Source organism: Adiantum capillus-veneris, chromosome 19 (assembly GCF_014529385.1).
Source record: "Adiantum capillus-veneris isolate H3 chromosome 19, ASM1452938v2, whole genome shotgun sequence".
Taxonomy (NCBI): domain Eukaryota; kingdom Viridiplantae; phylum Streptophyta; class Polypodiopsida; order Polypodiales; family Pteridaceae; genus Adiantum; species Adiantum capillus-veneris.
Window position 1 is genome coordinate 146,258,010 of NC_140949.1, and position 20,463 is coordinate 146,278,472.

Below are 20,463 nucleotides of genomic sequence, written 5' to 3' on the forward strand. Positions count from 1 at the left end.
TATGGAGCCTGCTATCATTCCAAGGAAGAAAACAGTCAAGCCGGATCATTTAGCAAGACTGTTTATTGCACAGATTTTCAGACTACATGGCATGCCTAAGTGAAAAATTCAACATGAAGTAGGAATCTTTTGTGATTCTCTTCTCCCTTTCAGGTTTTTCTCTCTCAACAGTAATTGCCTTTTTTTTAAAAAATGGCATGAACAGCTTGCTCTTGATGACTGGCACTTGATGGTCGATGGCCTCACGTCTATGGCTTTACATGGCATAAAATCCGAGGACAAGCAAGTTGTTGGCGATGGCAACCCCTGACGAGCCACCTACTAGGAGGTTGTTGGCCCTTGATGGCCTTTACACAAGAGCGGGAAGCCCTAACAAGCAAGCTAACATAGAGCAAGGGCATAGGGGAAAGGGAGGGGCGAGGTTGGGAGAAGTCAAAGGGGACAGAGGGGGGTTGGGTGGAGGTGAATGGGGCAGATGCAGCGGAGGAGGAGTGAGACACGCAGACGATCAAGTGCAAAGGGAGGGGAGGAGGGAGGGGGGAAGAGGAAAATCTAAGTAATAAATGAATTTTATTTTGCATGTACATGTTCGTAAGGGCCTCGTGTTAATGAAGAGTCCTTTTACGAAGGAATGTTAAGAGATTCCCTCTCCATCAATATGAACCCACAAAGACTACTTGACAAGTTTAATTTGAAAGATGCTCTTTGTATTTTTCCCTCAACTTATCTATCATATTATATGTACTCTCCACATTTGGTAGTGAATTGAAAATCCATAATGTGGCTTCTCAAAGGATCAATAAACCTTTCATTTAGCATGGAGGCTCCTCCTGCCAACTATAAAGCTAGAAAATTTAAGGCAACCTTTTGTTTTTAGTGATTGAAGGAGCTGTACTCCATCGTCTTCTCCCCGAAAAGATGTAGATGATGGTTCCGAATTATGAGGCAAACATCCATAGAGGTGGACACAACTACCACTCAGAACAACCCAAGTAATGATCTTGAAGGTAGATTCAAGAGGCTCCATTGCTATTGAGTTTTAATCCTCTCTCTCTCTCTCTCTCTCTCTCTCTCTCTCTCTCTCTCTCTCTCTGTGTGTGTGTGTGTGTGTGTGTGTGTGTGTGTGTGTGTGTGTAATGAGTTGGTCACTTGTGATAGCTATTCCAAGTTGGTCAATTAGAGTTTTTTTTTTTTCAAGAAAAAGATCCATCAATTAGTTACTGAAACTGCCCATAGGGCTACAACCACCTCTTCAAGAGAGGGCTACAACAACCATGTGGTCAATTAGAGTTAGTTCATATCAGGCAAGCAAAATCAGATAGAGACTTTAGATACGAGAATAGACTGACTAAATGAAGTACGAGATTGGAATTGAAATGGAAACTGAAACTACAATATGTATCCAAATCAGTATAATTGGAGTACAACAATATGAGCCAAAGTATACTCTGAGCTTTTTGACAAAAGAGTACAAGAGTACAAGAGCATAATGAGATCCAAGACACTAGACTCCCAAGCATATCTAACTATAATCTCAAGCTCCTAAGATTAATTGTCTGCGGGTCCTTTACATGCGGGTTCACAATGATTTCTAGTCCTCAATCATTTTTTTGGCCCTGACAAACAACACCCGAATTCCATGTCTGATTGCATGTTCTGTATGAGCTTGCTCAAGAATTGGTATATATTCGTCTTCCATGGTGCACATTTGCAATTGATTGTCCTTTCCTCTCTTGTAGAGGTGGTCCTCGATCAACACATAGCTTTCTGCTTCGGCTTGAATGTTTTTCATTCTCGATTTACTCAACCCCTCTGGTAAGACACCTTTGGTCAGGAAATCCACAATGTACGAACTCCACTTAGATGGAGCTGCTATTGTGAACATTGTTACATGTTTTAGAGGTGCCTGATTTGCACAAATGTCACATGAACTAATATAGTCATGAACACTTTGCTGCATTCTCGGCCAATACACACCAAGTCTCATCAATCTCCAAAATGTTTATAAATTTCCATTGTAAATTCTTGTTGTTTGCACATGAGCTTGGCTCAAGTACACACTCTTTCTGTGGGCTCTATACATAGCCTCAATAATCCGTTGCTCCCATGCTTATATAGCCTTCCAGCTATTAGCACAAGTATTCGTGTCTTCTCAATGAGTGATGGCTATCTTTCAATTTGCAGTGAACCAATGGTGAGCAAAGGTGTGACATGTTCGCTCCACCTTGGCACCATCTTAATATTGAATAGGAACAAGTCTAGCAGGTCATCATCAACTCCTTTTGGTGCTTCACCGTGAGTCAATCTAGACAAGTGGTCATCCCGCTGATGTGTAGTTTCTTTTTTGACTACCACGATGAAATCGAACTCAAGCAATATTATAAACCATCGAACAATACGTCCTGCATCGCAGGGTTTGTTCACCAGGTATAATAGTGCTTGATAATCCACAAAGAACACAATTTTTTTGTGAGAAGGTAGTGTCTAAAATTTTTCATTGCATAGACCTTTCCTAGCCCTTCTCTTTCCAAGGTTGTATAATTCTTTTATGCACTATTAAGCTGTCTGTTGGAGTAACAGATGGAAAAATCCATGTTGTTCTCTTCAGGTTGTGCTAGGATACATCCGATAGTATATGTCGATGCATCGACGTGGACATGGAATATCTTCGTTCAATCCGGAGCTTTCAGAATTGGAGCAAAAATCAATCTTTGCTTCAATTGCTGGAATTCTTTGACATTCTTTGGTCCACTCAAATTTTGTGATGAGAGCATAGAGATGATTGTGTACATATAGATGAATCTTCTATAGTAAACACAAATGACCCATGAAGGCTTGTACCTCCCTAGCTTTCGTTGGTCTTGCTAGAGAAACAATCACTTGTATCTTTTCAAGATCGGTGGAAATGCCATTCTTGGACACAATATGCCCTAGAATTTTCCCTTGTCTTACCATGAAGACACATTTCTCCGGATTCAAGCAAATGCAATAGGTTCTGCATTTCTCAAAGATCTTCTTCAAATGCTCTACATGCTTGTTTCTTAGGAGAGAATGCATGCATAAGTCTTCCATGTAGATTTCTAAGAATTGTCTTAGATATTCGTTGAATGCATGACTCATCATGTGGAAGTGCATTGGTCACGCCAAATGGCATCACTTTATAAGTGAATATGCCCCATTATATCGCAAAGGTAAAGGCCAACTTATGTTGATCCTCTGGCTTAATTGTAAGTTGATTGTAGCCTGAAAGGCCATCAAGAAAGTTGTAAGCCTCCTTCTCAATCACATGATCAGTAATCCGGAGGGGCTAGTTGTCTCAAATGATAGTAGCATTTACTTGTTTGAGATTTACACAAACTTGCGATAAATTGTTCTTCTTAGGCACTACCACGATCGGTGACACCCAATCTATGTATTCAATCTCGTAGATAAACTCCGCTTCCTTAATCGTCTATCTTCTCTTTGATTTTTATGGCAAAAGTTTCAATGTATGTACAGGGACGTTGTCCTGCAAGGTGTTGCATCATCCTTAAGGGGTATTTTATGTCGGCGAATGCTCGGAGCTACTCGATAACTCGTCCTCATCATCAATCTCTAGTGCATCATCTCATGTGTAATGGAATTGGCCTATTTAATTTGAGAGTAGCGGAAATTAATGAGAGTACTTTTGAGAAATGACTTTGTGAGCATAGCGGGTGAACATAATTGAAGATAGCAACATAATCATAGCAATTAGTTAACTTGGCATGAACAATACTTTTGCAAGAGAGAGAATTTAGAGAACATGACAACAATTGAGGACCGGATTTATGTGGAGCCGGTCCCCCCTCCAATAGGCATTTGTATTATGATTTCTCCCATTAAGAGAGACTTGTTACAATACAATCTTTGTGTTCCTTGTGACCTAGGTGATGCAATGAAGATGGAAAGCTTCATGCATCACAAACATAACATAAACTTGAAGAAAGCTTTAACTATCCCAAGCCTCAGTCCCAAGACCTCAAACACCTTCGAAGGTGGAGAGAGCTAGCAGGGAATGAGGGTAGGGAAGAGGAAGAAGAAACATTTCGTAGGAGAAAGAATTAGTTCCTCACTTATCATAACTCTTGTTGCTAGCATACATAATATCATAGTAATGAAGAAGAAGGAGATGGCAAGCTTAAGCATTGAAACATGGCTCTTGGTTGGATTTGCACTCCATATCCAAGAGTGTTGGTGTAGGCTCTCAACCTCTACTTGCTTGGAGAAGGAGAGGGAGCTCTTGCACTTTGTATAGCACACAATGAGAGTGTTTGTGAGTGTGTGTGGGTGAGTATACCCCCTAAGCAACCCCCTAGCTTGCTTGGGTCGACCCCCCCTTGTAGCTCATGCTTGAAGCTCATTGGACCCCTCTAGGCCTAGCCAATCACAACCGGGAGGCATTACAAGCAGCAAGGGTAGCCTTGAGACAAGTGTCCCCCTTTCCCCTTTGAGAGAGAGGGCTAGATAAATGCTAAATCAATTAATTAAATCTCCTAAATTATTATTGGACCCCTTGGGTGGCCAACCAATAGGCTTCAGGCACACCATGAGGGCAACATGAGGAGGAACTTGACAAGTGTCCCTTTTGCTTTCTTTGTACCATGCATGCCTTGTGTGAGTGTGTGGGTGTTCTCTCTCATCCCCCCTCATGTAGAGCTCGCCCCCTCCTTGTAGGGATTGAATCTTTGACTTTTTGACACCTCAAGCCCCTCATGCATAGGCCCGGTTCCCACCACAAGCTTGGCCGTTAAGCACTTTAAGCTTGGGCTAGGTTCTCACCTTAAGTGCAACCCTAGCATCTCAAGCATGTCAAGTACCTCAAGCATCTCAATAATTAAGCATCTCAAGCACCTCAATCATCAAACACCTCAAGCACCTTAGTCATCAAGCATGACAAGCACCTCGAGCTGGGTCGGGTTCCCGCGCCTCAAGCTCGGCCCTAGCTTACCTAAGGTCAAAGGCTTTTTACACACATTATTGGAGGTCTTCAATGAAGCTAACCCTAAGGTCTTATGCTCCATTTGCTAGCCTTGCTCTTTGATAGACCATCTCTCATTTGGGCCCCTTTACCATTGGCCCCGTGTTGAGATAGATCTATAAGCACATGTCTATATCTTAACACTTGTTCCCGTTTATTCTCCCACATTAAGTGATCAATTTAATATGAGAAAATCATTTGGGTTGGTTAGATATTAGATATTAGATTTTATGACATCATGAATCTTGGAATTCTTCATCACTTTCATAGTTCAGATCTTTGATGGAAACCTCATTGATTATGTGTTTGCACTCAACCATTTCTTGAGTCTCTAGGCCCTCGATTTTTGACCTTGATTCCAAGATAACACTCATTGTATGGAAGGGTGCTATGTCAAAACTCTCTTCGTCACTTTTTTTTTTTGGAGTTATTTTGTTCATGGTCCCACCCAAAAGATTCAAATGAATCTTCTAGAAATGGTTCTCGGAAGCAGTCTTTATCCTCAATTGACCTCTAAAAAGTGCAATCCTCGTTAATCAAGCTCTCATATTTGGACGCTCCACACATCCAAACATATGCTACCATGCAGGTGTTTGCTTCCTATGAACCGTAGTTGAGACAAATTCCTCTACAGGAGTTTGACTTACATCTTTATAACTATGGTCTTTGACATTGATCCTCATTGTAATGTCCTTGTGTCGCAAGTAGATATGGTCATAGCCCCAATCTTGCCCCATCTTAAGTTAGTGCATGAATGGTCATCCCAAAATAACGTCAAAATTGTTGCTCTTACCAAAATCCACTATGGCAAATATTTGCTCATACTCAATTCCACACGAGGATTGTAGCAACGAATCAGACTAATAACATTGAGGGTAGTGGAATTAAGATGATTATTGTGAGCATTTCTTTAAGATAATTCATCATGAGCATAAGAAAAGTACTTGATGGTAAATAGCAAAATAACCATAATACCTGGTTAGCTTGGCATGAACAATCCTTGTAAAAGAGATAGAGAATTAGAGAAATTGACAACAATTGAGGACCGGATTTACTTGGAGCCGGTCCCCCCTCCAAAAGGCTTTTGTATCATAGATTCTCCCATGAAGAGAGACTTGTTACAACACATGCTTTGTGTTCCTTGAGACCTTGTTGGTGCAATGAAGATGGTAAGCTTCATGCACCAAGCTTATGCTCGTAACTATCTTGCAAAAACATTAGCTTATCCTCAGCCTCAATCCCAAGACCTGAAACACCTTCAAAGGTGGAGAGAGCTAGCAGGGAGTGAGGGAAGGGAAGAGGGAGAAGAACTAGCATACAAGAAAGAAGTATTTTCATCTCATATTACTCATATAGCATAGCATAGCATAGTAATGAAGATGAAGAAGATGGCAAGCATTGCTTTGAAGCATGACTCTTGGTTGGATTTGCATTCCATAGCCAAGAGGTGTTGGTGTAGGCTCTCTACTTCTCAAGCTTGGAGAACGATATCAAGTTCTTGCTAATTACACAATGAGAGTGTGTGTGGGAGAGTCTATGCCACAAGCAAGCCTCCTCCTAGCTTTGATCGACCCCTCTTCCTAGCTCATGCTTGAACTTCATTGGCTCTTCCCCAATTACAAGCTTAGGTCTTAACTAGCAATAGAGGTAGCATTTGGACAAGTGTCCTCCTTTCCTCTTTGAGAGAGAGTGCTTAAATAATGATTGAATAATTAATTAATTAAGCTTAATTCTTATTGGACCTCTCTCAAGGCCATCCAATAGGCTTTAGGCACACTATGAGGGCAACCTTGCTAGGGACATGACATGTGTCCTATATGCCTCTTGTGGAAAGGTTTGCCTTGAGTGTGTGTGCGCGCTTTGCCTCACATGTCAAAGGTTGGGAACTTGCATGTTCAGTATGTACGAGCCCCGGAAGGCTGCAAGCACACAACTATAAAGTCCTAGCAAGCTCAAAGGGGTAGGCCCGTGTCACTCACCCTTCAATGCGTCCGTTGTGAAGGATCCTGTGCCACGAAGAAGGAGCCGCCGCCGTCGCCTCATTTCCGTCGATGCCGCCACAATGCTCGATCACTCTCTCTCTCTCTCTCTCTCTCTCTCTCTCTCTCTCTCAAGCATACACACATACAAATACACATGTGAGTATACGAAGAAGGAGACAGAGATGAAGCAAGAGCACTTCTTAGATTACACCTCTTAGAACGAGGATTTTTAGGTCAAATGGCCCCTTTATAAGAGTTTGACCCATTCACACATGGACGTCCACAGTGGTCGGTTGTTGCAAAACTACTGTAAAAATAAGATAAGTGGTGCGTCTCTCATTGGTGATCACCTACACCCCTATTGGACCGACAAGCCCGGTCCAAGACTCAATCAAATAAATAATAAGGCGTCCTTCCTCAAAAGTGATAGGGTGTCCGTGAGGGTTAACATGGCCCCCTTCCTGATATAGATTCCATCCTCGGAAGCTATTGAGATGAATCTTGTTCGTCGAGGTGGAAGAGCATCTGAGGTTGAATGTCCTTAGCCTTCTTCAATCACTGCAAAATCAACCAAAATTGGCATAGTAATTGCATATGATTAAAAACCATATGCAATAGTAGGCACACAAATTGATTGGTAACAGAATACTAAACAATTTGTTAGCAGTAAAACATTAAATTGTAATATAATCAAACGTATAAGCAGTTGTAAAGGTAAAAAAATAAACAAGTCTAGGGTCGCTAATTTAACGGTCCAGAGGAACTAGAGGTCAACTATTAATACCATGGGAAAGCTTCTCAATTCTCTCTGGTCAATTAAGTTTTTTAATCACGAGAACCAAGTATTTCATGTCCAAGGGCTGAATAGAGGCTATACCTAGAAGACCTTGTAGTTAAGCTACGATAAAAGGAATTGCTCATGAAATCATCATCTGACTATTTCCTTTTCTTTGACCCCCCAAATTTTTGTTCACCTTGATCAATTTTGATGTGTGTGCTTATTTTGTACGCCTTGGGCTTTTTGCTTTTCAAGGAAAAGCGCCCACACTGGGCACCTCTAGGGCTCTAGTACCATAGGCAATACATGTGAGTGAAGTACCAAATCAAGCTGGGATTTCTCTTCTAGCGTAAGATTTTACATTGTGGCACTTTTAAATTTTTTTGTTTGTCATTGCATTTCAATTTTTAACTTTGGAGGATCATATGAGATTGTTTCCCTCCCTAGGCTTATCACACTAGTAAACTCCCTTTATAATACTTAAGCTAAAGGTCAATAGGGACTAAGCCCACTAGAAGCCCTAGTAAATTGCACACAATGCTACCTAAATCGGATTAAGAACACCTAAAGTAACCATTGATTATTAGAAAGGCATTCCCCATGGTATTAAGAGAAGATCTCTAAATCCTAACTTGGTCAAACTAGCTTAGCCAGACTCTTTGATTCTTAAACCTAGACAAAGAATTATGACAAAAAATTATATAGAATCTAATGTTTAATCTAAGCAAATGTGTTGAATATTGTACTACCAATCATATTTAAAGTAGACAAACATTGATGCTAAAAAGAAGACAAGAGGCAATGCTAATGGACAAGAAACACCTGTTCGTGTTGATGATCACGCTCGATTTGAAGAGTGAATGAGAGAAAGATTCCATGAAGTTCAAAATCCTAACAATGGCAACGCATTCCTGTACACACTAGAAAACACAAGGAATACCTCTAGGAGGCACATCAGTGGGAAGAGGCACCAACCTTTATTGAGCACAATTAAAAAACATAAAGAACCCTAACCTAATTATTTGCACCCCCCTAGAGAGTCAAAGAAACGGGATATTGAATAGATGGGCGTGTAGCCCTAGGTCTAAATCCCTATCCTTGTCTCATCGTCGAGAAAAACAAAGTCATCATCGGTGAAACCATACGTGTCATCCGTGTAATCATGTAACTCTTCCTCATCATTAGAGGCACAAATGTTCACTAAGAACATCACTAGACGTCTATAGTCATCTTGGTCAAGAGGGTAAGCTTATGCAAATCGGAGAGACGTTCTCTACTAAGTATTGATCAGTCGTGGTCAAGAGACGTATCAACCATTCTAATTTCTCAGAATTCCGCTCACATGCTAGCGTATCTACCAAATCCCATTCACACGCAAACATCGGGTAGACTATGTGAAACACTTGTGAAAACTAAAGAGGGTACCTCTCACCCAAGGTAAGAGTGGATGACTTTAGCGTACTAGCCATATCTGTACACAGAGATAGATGATGGTTAGTGTGCAAATATTATAAGGGTCATGTCAAAAGGTCATCTCCTTGTGCATAATGTGTTTTTACGATTTTGGGTCATGTACTAGAACTTGTAGGTTTCCAATTTTTTGTTTGGTGGCTCTTGCTCTTTTACTTTTTTATTTTTGTTTTCTTAAGTATAGGGCTATATATATACATTCCCTAAGATTGGAAGATTGAGAGGTTAGGGAGGAAGGTTAAGAGGGGAGCAAGTGAATGATGGATGTTAGCAAACACTCCCCCCTTCCTTGGGTAGATCATATCTTTTGGAACGGTGTCATCACCTTTTGAAACCATTTGTTCCAAGTTGTTATGGGTGAAGAATTTGACCAATAGTTTTTGACTGCCCTAGGCGTTTCATCTAGTTGCAAGGGTGGTAAGGTACTCTCCCGTGGTTTTATTTGCAACATTGTTGTAGGTGGTGAACTTACAACAGGAGGTGCAAATTCTTTCTTGTTTGTATGGATATGTACAATGGTAGGTGGAGGTTGTGTCGAAGCTTCTTTTTCGTATATGAACTACATGAAGAGCAAGAAGCTTCATTTGTTTTTTCTATTTTTGAGATGAGCGAAACAAGCCTTTCTTGCTTGGGTACCCAAACTAGCTCTGGATCAGGTGTATAGTGTTCTGTGATCTTTCCCTTCCCACGATCTTCAATCGGCTTTATTGTTACAGGATTTGACTTACATGGGTCAGGTGACATGTAAGAACACAATTTATGTTTTGGCACCCATATTTGATCATTTCCTTGATAGTAGCCTTGAGCTTCCAATAGTTGTTTAGCAATCCAACACAACGTTTTCTTACATTTCTTGGAGCGAGTGGAGCGTTTCTTACAAGGTTTCTGTTTTTTATCGTCAGAAATTATCATTAAAGAAGCTTTAGGGACCCATTTGTATGTTTTCTTAGTTATATTGCGATGGGTCTTGTGTGTCTCATTTTTTGTTTCAACTACAGAAGTTGAAGCTCTAGAGAGTTGGGCTATAGGGACATATGGTTTAACCTCCTAGACATGCACTGTTTTGGGTTCTCGGGAGGCGATATCTCAGGGACTATCACTTGAGTGGCAAGGCTAAGAGTTGGTTTTTGCGTTGTGACCTCCCAGTTCCCCAATCAATAGTGCATTTGGTCGCTATCATCCACGTGCGTCCTAGGTTTATATTGCCTTCCATAGTTCCAGCAGGCATGACCAAAAAGTCTTGAGCTACAGCCCCGTTGTCATACTAACTGACAGAAGTGTACCAGATTCCAAAAATCATAGTTTTTTTTCTTGTTGACACCCTTGACTTGGATAGTACTCTCAGATAGAGATGGATTTTCTAATTGACACCACATCCCATATGATAGCAGATTATATTTAGCACCCGTGTCCAATAAGGCGTTATATAGCACTTTCCCATAGGTGCTATTTAACTCAATAGAGTATCATAAAGGTGTGTCAGGGTCCAACCAATCATCCTCTATTTCAACGTGAAATGCATGTGTAACTCCAAGGTTGGCCTCTCGTTGGCGTTTTATACGTTGTTGTCAATCCTTAGCCTCAGCTTGAGCTTGTACCGTTTTCAATTCTGCTTGTGCCTTGGCTGCCTTTTTTTGATGGATGGCACGTAACTCCTCTGGGCTTAAAGGATCATAATATCTTTTAAATTTTCTCCCATTGAGGAATCCAATGGTTTCAACTACATCAAGAGTTTCCACACGAATGGTACCTTGTGGGGTCATTTCGCATACTCTATATGGTCCTTTCCCCGCATATTTCAACTTTTTCTTTTCATTACGAATTCCATACATAAGGACTTTATCATCAACATTGATATCTTTGTTCTTTAGATGACGGTCAAACCATTTCTTTCTCCTATCTTTCTCCACAAGTGCATTTTGCACGGCCAATTGTCTTTCTTCATCCAACCTCTTAAGGATATATAAACGCTCAACTAAAGGGTTACCATCTCAACCTTCTTGAGAAGCTACCCGCAGAGTAGTAATTACAAACTCCCATGGCATAACTGCTTCTTGGCCATATACCATCTTGAATGGTGTACAATTAATAGCCACTTTGTAAGAAGTACGGTAAGCCCATAAAGCTAATGTAAGCTTCAAATCCCAATCTGTGTAATGAGCTTCCACTGTTTTGGTCAAGATAGAAATTAAGGTCTTGTTAGTGCTCTTAGCTTGGCCATTTGCTTATGGGTAATACGGTGTAGACTTATGGTGAGCTATCCTGAAGTTTTTTGAGAGTTCCTTTATCACTCCATTTATAAAATGAGTACCATTGTCATAATCTCAAGGGGACAACCAAATCGTGTAATAATGTTCTCAAAGAGAAACTTGGCAGTCGACCTTGCATCAGCCTTATGTGTCGCCCTGGCTTCTACCCACGTTGTCACATAGTCTGGCAGCAATAATATATCGAGATTGAGTGTTAAGAGCTGCCGGACTAATTGGGCATACAAAGTCTAAACCCCATTTTTTAAATGGCTGAGTCACTTTAATAGTATGTAAGGGCATCCTATCCTTTCGTTGTGTGATCTTGTAACGTGTTCACACACATCACTACCACATGTATATGATAACAAATCCCCCCTGGAGTGATGCCGTGAATGAGAGTTGCACATGAGTAAAGGGAAGTGCCATGCCCTGAGGACATGATCAGTCCACAAAGGGGAGTAAGCCCAAAGCTTTGCGAAAAGCTTCGAGCTTCTCACGAGACAATGCCTTTGTGAAAAGATCTGCAAGGTTGTCCTATGTTGGCACATAAGCCACACTGATCTCTCCTGTTGAGAGCCTCTCCTTGACATAGTGGTAATGCACCTCAATGTGCTTTGTGCGAGCATGAAAAACTGGGTTCCTTGCAACTGCCAATGCGCTCTAACTGTCAGTGTAGATAGTGTTGGCAGTGTATTGTCCAACACCCAAATCAGCCATCAAGTGTCTGAGCCATACACACTCAACCGTAGCTATGAAGACTGCCCTGTACTCAGCCTCACAACTAGAAGTGGCCACAATAGTTTGCTTCTTGCTCAACTATGATATACATGAGCTTCCAAGCATGAAACAAAAACCACTTGTGGACACTTGCGTGTCAAAACAACCAGCCCAATTGAGTCCCAAAAAGTATGTAAATCTAGCGGCAATGATCCCCCCTTGGGATAAAACAAGCCAAGATATAAAGTGCCACTAAGGTAGCGAAAAATCCTCTTGACAGCTTGCTAATGCTTAGACCTTAGGCTATGCATAAATCTGCTGACCTGTGAGATTGCAAACTGAATATGCGACCTCGTGTTGGATACATAAATGAGGCATCCAACAACAGTTTGGTAAAGAGTGACATCTGTAGGATCGCGAACATCATGAAGACTCAATTTTAAACCTGCTTCCATGGGAGTGGCAATAGGTTTGCAATCCTCAAGTCCAAACTTACATAGCAATGTCTCTATGTAACTTTTCTGACACAAGGCAATACCACCATCATACTGCTTAAATTGTATGCCCAAATAATGATGTAACAGCCCCAGATCTTTCATCTTCAAAGTAGCATTCAAATCAGCCTTAAATTCAGAAATATGTGCCTCATTGGGACTAGTGATCAACAAATCGTCCACATAAAGAACAACAATGAAAAGTACATCGCCCTCACGCTTGACATACAATGTGCTTTCTACTGGACTGTTATGAAAGCCTCGTTTGACCAAATGAGTGCTAGCTTTCTCATACCAAGCACGAGGAGATTGCTTCAACCCATACAAAGCCTTCTTACATCTACACACTTTGTCCTCTTGTCCTTTCTTGACAAAACCGTGAGGCTGCGTTACATAAACTTCCTCAAATATGTCACCATTCAAGAAAGCAATAACAATGTCTGATTGATGTACATCCCAACCAAAGAGAGCTGCTAATGCACATAGAAAACGAACAGTAGTCATACGACAAGTGGGAGCAAAATTTTCTTCATAATCTATGCCTTTTTGCTGCGCATAACCCTTTGCAACAAGTCGAGCCTTATGGCGATCGATCTCACCATCCGGCTTTCATCTTGTAAACCCACTTTGTACCAATGGCCTTTTGCCCAGGAGGCAAATCACATAAAGTCCATGTGTCATTTTCTATAAGTGCATCATATTCTGATTGCATGGTAGCCATCCAATTTTTTGAATTTTGTGCTTCATCAAAAGATAGAGGTTCCTCAATATCATGTAAGCTAGACACAGCCAAAGCATAACAATCTGATGCATAAGATGCATGGCCAGAGCCTGAACGAGTACGACTAGACAAAGGTGCATCCAATTTATTGTCACGCAATGTATGCATCAGCCATTTTGGCATACCTCTAGCCTGCTCATTTTCAGCCCTTTCCTCATCAAGTACATCATGTACATATGCATCAGTAATAGGCTCATAAATGTCACGTGAGCTTACATTACTGTCTCTAGTACATGATAGCAAGGGCTGAACAGAATAAACACTAGATCCTGTGAAACCAAAATACGCTTTGTTTGCAGATGATACAACCTGTAATCTTTGCTTTCAGCACTATAACCAACAAAATACATTTGACAGCCTTATCATCCAATTTTTTGTGTTGTGTTTGTGACACCAAAGCATATGCCAAAAACACGTATGTGCTCAATAGAAGGCTCTCTATCATGCCATGCGTCATATGGAGTAATAGACTGCAAAGCTTTTGTAGGACACCTGTTAAGTACATAAGTGGCACACATGATGGCCTCAAGCCAAAAAGAATGCGGCAAAGCTTGACTTTTGACCATACATCGTGCCATTTCCGTAAGTGACGTGTTTTTCCTCTTAGCAACACCATTTTGCTGAGGTGTATAAGGCACTATACATTGGTGTTTTATCCCACGATTAGCAAGAAATGCATTAAATTCATGAGACATATACTCGATCGGAACGGAGGGTGCCCATAGTACATTTCGATACATTTTCAGCCATAGCCAAAAATTATTTGAAGCACATAAAAACTTTGGACTTCGCTTTAAGTTGAAATACCCATGCATGCCTACAGTAATCATCAATGAAAGTCAGAAAGTACATGTAATTGCCCAAGGACGGAGTTTGCATGGGCCCACAAACATCACTATGCACAAGCTGCAATCTACATGAGGTCCTAACTAAACCATCCTTTGGAAACTTAGAACGCTGTATTTTACCCAAAATACAGCCTTCACAAACATGTTTGACAGGTGCTTCAAGAGGCGGCAAAGAAGCAACCATATCAGATTTCTGCAAATGCAGCAAACTGACAAAATTCAGATGCCCAAAACGTGCATGCCACAGTTTTGCATCTGAAACAGCCCTTGAATCTACAACTGCATTTGCATAATTTTGTCCACACTTGTCATACAGAGTGATCTTATACAGCCCATGGTACAAAAGGCCAGATGCAACAAATTCATCACCAAATTAAGATCATGAATTATACATTTGTCATCCACAAATTTGACTACAAGTCCAAGTCTAGCAAGTGCAGATACAAGCAAAAGATTCTTCTTGATTGTAGGTACATAAAGTGCATCAAGAAGTGTGAAAGAACTGCCATTTGAAGCAGTAAGCACAATCTTTTCAACTGCCTGAACCAGATAAGAGGCATTGTTGGCACATTCAGTCCCATGAGGGACAAACTCGAGAGAGGTGAACAATTTGCGATGTGAGGTAATGTGCTTTGTAGCACCAGTGTCGAAATACCACACATGTGAATCTACAACAACTGACATGCATGCATCATGGACAATAGGATTGTAAGTGCACTCTGCACTAAAAGCCCATTCTGCATCAACATCAGCATCACAGTCTCCTTTCACAGAAGACTCAACAATGGCTGCATTTGTAGTGGAACGAGCTTTTGCAGTGGAACCACCCTCTTTCTTCTTAGCCTCTTTGGCCTTCAACTTAGGACACTGCTTGATCAAGTGATCATTAGCTTTACAATAATGACAACGCATCTTCTTTTTGCCCTTATTACCAGAATTTCCAATCAACGCATGAGCTTGCGCATGCTTTACATCCCAACGAGCTTGTTCTGCCATAGGCAAAACAACTCTAATAGCAGCAATCCTTGCAGCAAGACCTGCAACATCCTCAACATCGCCTACATCCTCAGAACCAGGACGTACATCAATGCCCTGCACAATATTCCAAATGCCCTTTGACACAAGAACATATTGCATCATGTAAGCCCACACAGGGTAATTGTCCCCATCCATTCTGTCCTCAGCAGCAAACATCTTGAACACATCTGTGTTGTTGTCAGCCATGGAAAATGCATGCACCTGATGTGAAAACTGCCCAAAATGAGGAGAATCAGAGTGAGACCAGCACGTGCTATATAGAACAATCCACAACAGACTGTATGGGACCTGTTATGCAGTAATTGGTACTGACAAAAATTTTGCACTAAATGACAAAATTGCCTATGCAGGCATGGCTGTCGTGGAAATGGAGGTCAAAATGAGCCCGAATCAAAAACCTGTAAGCTTTGGCGAGCATTTGCAGGTCAAAATGAGCCCAAAATTTTTGTCGTCCTGTGAACGCTAGCCAAAGCTCACCGAAGTCAAAGAAAGTGAGTAGGGTGTGCTGGAACTGCTGGAGACTAAGCCAGAGAGGATGCAACCTGCTCTGATACCAATTGTTGGAATTAGGGTTGCAAAGAAACGCACACAACTTGGAGAAGACGAAGGAAGCTCAAGGCACACAATAGAGAGTGTGTTACTTAGTGTGCAATGGAAATATAGATAGCCCTAGAGTGATGGGTGTATATACAATGCACGGGGGAAAAAACCTCCTAAGGAGGGGAAAAATACCCCGGCAGTCCTAGTGTGTTCACACGCATCACTAACACATGTATATGGTAACATTAGTTCCCCTGAGAAACGTCCTCCAGCTATACCCATGTGGGCTTCTTGCAGTATGTATAAATACTCATCCTCACGGGCATAACGTCTAAGAATATCATCCTTCCCTAGCTCGTAGAGAGTTCCTGCAATGAGAGAGTAAGGTTCACATTCTTTTAACAATTTTCGAGCTATGTCCTTATGAAGCTCTTTAGGTGGAAAACCATCAACTAGAATGTTCACAATCTTCTCACTCCATTCAGGTATGGTTTTGATTAGGAATAGAGAAGTATCGGGCAACTCATCCTCGACTCCAGTAGGGGCTTCACCATTGGGTATGTGAGACAAATGATCCGCCATGACATGTCTTTTACCAGGCCTCACCACAATGATAAAATCAAACTCAAGGAGAATTAACAACCATCATGTAATTCTTCTCGTGGAATAAGGTTTATTTACTAGATACAACAAGGCTTGATGATCAACATAGAGCACAAACTTGTTGGCCATAAGGTAGTAGCAAAATTTCTTCACTACATAAATCATACTTAAAACTGCTTGCTTTGTAGTGGTGTAGTTTCTGTCGGCATCATTCAATTGACGACTTGCAAAGCTAATGGGGTAGTCCAATTTATGTTCTCCTGGTTGAGCTAGAACACACCCAATATCAAAGTTTGATGCATCGATATGCACATGGAAAATTACATTTCAATCGGGCACTCGTAGAATAGGAGCACTAGTCAAGGTCTTTTTTAATAACTGATAAGCATGGTCACACTCCGCGGTCCAGTGGAACTAAATAAGAAGCTTGTACAAAGGACGAGCTATCTTGGTTAAAATAAACCGCGGTAATAACCAACATGGCCCATGAACCTTTGAACTCCTTTATAGTTTGTAGGTGGTGGCAATTCAACAATGGCTTTAATTTTTCTCTCATTTGTGGAAATCCCATTTTTGGACACTATATGCCCTAAAATGACTGCATGTTTAACCCAAAATTGGCATTTGAAAGGGTTTAAGGAGATGCAATACGATCTGCACTTCTCAAACACTTTTCGTAAACATGATAGTGGTTCCTTCCAAGGGGAATGAACACAAACATCATCTAAGACAGCTTCGCAAAGCTTCCTCAAATATTCTCTAAAAGCAATGTTTATCAATCTTTGGAAGGTAGTGAAGGGGATCGGGGAGCACCACAGACGGAGAGTGAGATAGAGAAGGAGACACACGACACACACATATGGGTGGGGAGACTCAAAAGAGTGAGCAGCCCCCTATACACTTATGCTATGTATAAGGTATACAAGTCAGTGGGCGCCCAGACTCTGGGCGGTCGGGCAAGGCACATGCGCCTATACCCCAACAACCTCCCACTTAAAGGTGACTGTGCCTTTAAGCAAGGGAACCTAGTCTAAAGACTACAAAAGGTGAGAGAAAACCGCTCTCAACCGATGCCCACTGGCTGGCTGTGATCGTGTGCATCCGGCTGTCTTGCTCCCGTGTAAGTCCATACACCACCAGACGTACCGCACACGTACTGCAAGTATGTACGCAATACCTGCATATCTCCCTCGTGCACTAGGCCATCATCAGTCAACAAACGACTGACAACCCCAACTGCAAATGCTCCCACTGCAGCAGCTGCGATATCCGGTCTCAAGATCAGCATCTCATACATGAGACCACCGAATGCCGATGCAATGCTAGCGGACCCTGCTAGCTCTACGGAGCATGCATCAACATATATATCCCTGGAAATAGGCATCTCTGACTGACAAGGCGTGTCAGCCACATGGATCTCCTGACTGTCCGCAAAGCCTGCATCAACCTGTCGTGCAACCTCAGAGCAAACCAGCTGCTCTAGGTGTCTGTTGGAAGACATATCCTGCACAACTATATACCCATGCTCACTATCTAGCATAGAAAGGAACGACTGCATAATCGCTGACGTCTCAGCCTCCTCTGCAATCATCCACTCCAAACATGACCACTCAATCTGCTGTGACTCACTAGAGCTCTCATGCTCTAACTCCTTATGCACAGACTCTTGCACAACTTCCTCCTGTCGTGACTCACTAGATCAAGACCGCTCTACCTGTCTATCCTGCATAGAAGTATCTCGCACAACTGACTCTCTACTTTGCTCAGTCACTAGAAAATTATGCATGTCTGACTCTTTCACCTCTCAGTGTGACTGCTCAAGTCGTGCCCCAACTGTGTGCACAATGAGCTCACTACTTTGCACTCCATGCAAAGCACACTGCAACCCACAAGCAAAAGAGACTGTCCGAGACTCTCGCTCTCTGTATGGCTATAACAAGATTGAGACTCGACCATCTCGCACCAGTACTACGTGCAATGGGTACCATGTGCCAACTCTAGCACCTCTCGCAATCACTAGCGAACCCAAATGCAACGCAAAAGATCGCTCAAGCAGCGATACTCAACATCCACTATCCTTGAGTTGACCAACGGAGATCAAACTCATCGTCAAATCTGGCACATGGCGCACATCTCTAAGCACATATGATGCACTGCTCGATAATGACAGTCTCACATCTCCTGACCAGCAATCTCATGCAGTGACCCATCTGCCAATCGCACATTACCATGCACTCTGCTAGAATAGCTACTGAACAAGTCACGAAACGGAGTGACATGAAAAGTAGTGTCCCTGTCTAGCACCCACTGCAAAAGAAGTGCACTATCCTTAGACGTCAAAAAATCAGGAGTAATACAGGAAGCAAATGTGACCTCAATGTCACTAGGGTACTCAGACACTGTATCTGATCCTACAACTGTCAAGTCAACGAAGCCTATAGCATCTACTGCATCCTTGAGACTAGCCTGTCTCCTGTGTTGTCTCATACGATGAAAGCATCGCCGTCTAATGTGTCCTGTGTGACCACAATGCCAACATCTCAAGTGTCGACACGAACGAGAACGCCGTCTCTCATGAGTCATTGTCCTAGACTCAAAAGTCCCACACATATTGACTACTATAAGTGAATGTCAAAAATAACCAAGAGCTGTAACTCTACTCTAGGTATGGTAGCAATGAAATGCACTCAACTAATCCAAAAGAAGCAACCTGCAACGAGAAAATGCTCTCAAAAAAAGAGCTCACCAGCACCTACAATGCTCATGCGAATCCACGCATAAAATCTCTCGCAGTAGTGTAACCACACTGTGCTCCACAAATGGCAATGATGCAAATCCCAAATGCCAAGTGTACGAGGCTCTTGTAGAGTAAACCAAGCTCCTGTATGGCTGTAAAATATGGCTGCAAATCAGCCCCAAAACAGCCCCAAAATTCAGCTCTTAAACAGCTCCATAAACAAGTCACAAACGTGTCCCAGATCAGCCTACAACTGAGCCATACATGGATACCTGCAAAGAGGAAACAATGGCTGAAAATTCAGCACCCAAATAAGCCCTCAAACCTGCCTGTAAACTTGTAAACATGTAGCTGAAACCTGCTAAAAAACCTCAAGCCATTAGTGCTCGAATTCGGCTACCTAGCTCATAGCCACACAAGCATACATCACAATATTCACTCCTGTGAGTGTGCCAAGATAACTGTACGCCTGTCAAACCGTGAGCTAATCACCAAGCCCACACTGTGTGGTATCGATGCATATACACGCACAAATCTCCCACCTGCAGAGAACACCGCACGCAAATGCTGAGTGCAACCCGCAATCTCTACCTAGATCGCATAAATGATGCGCACAAAACTCCTGGGAAAATTTCGCCAGAGTTTTGACGCACAATGGCTATCAACACAAAATAACCATTGTCCTGCAAGCTCAATACAATGAGCAATCAATGCGCATCAAACTACACTCAACATACATGCATAAGCTCTGCAAACCTGTGTCCAACAAATGCTCACAAAGAGTACCACAGGTGACCATACATGTCATCCACAACCAACCTCTGCACTTGCTCACAAGATCTACTGCTCACCACATAAGCATAGTTACCCGCTTAAAGACCATGTATGCAAGCCACAACACTCTAGAAGAACCACTCAACTGCAACTGGCAACACCTGTGGGAGTACTAGACTCAACCTGTACCTAAGAGTCAAACCCGATCTTGTAACACCTACAAATGCTCACAATCGAGAAAATCAAACCAATCCACCTCATATGTGACTGCTACCTGTAGTGTGCACGGGTAAGCTGTCTGCAGCAAAGAAAACAGCAGAGCCCAAAACTGTCCTGAAAAACAGTCTCTGTGTTTTTAATTTCAGTCCCACCTACACTCCAAATTAGAAAATAATTTCTTCTACAAAGTCGTAGAGCTTGAAGCCAGCTCCGTTTTGAACCAAAAAGTTTTGG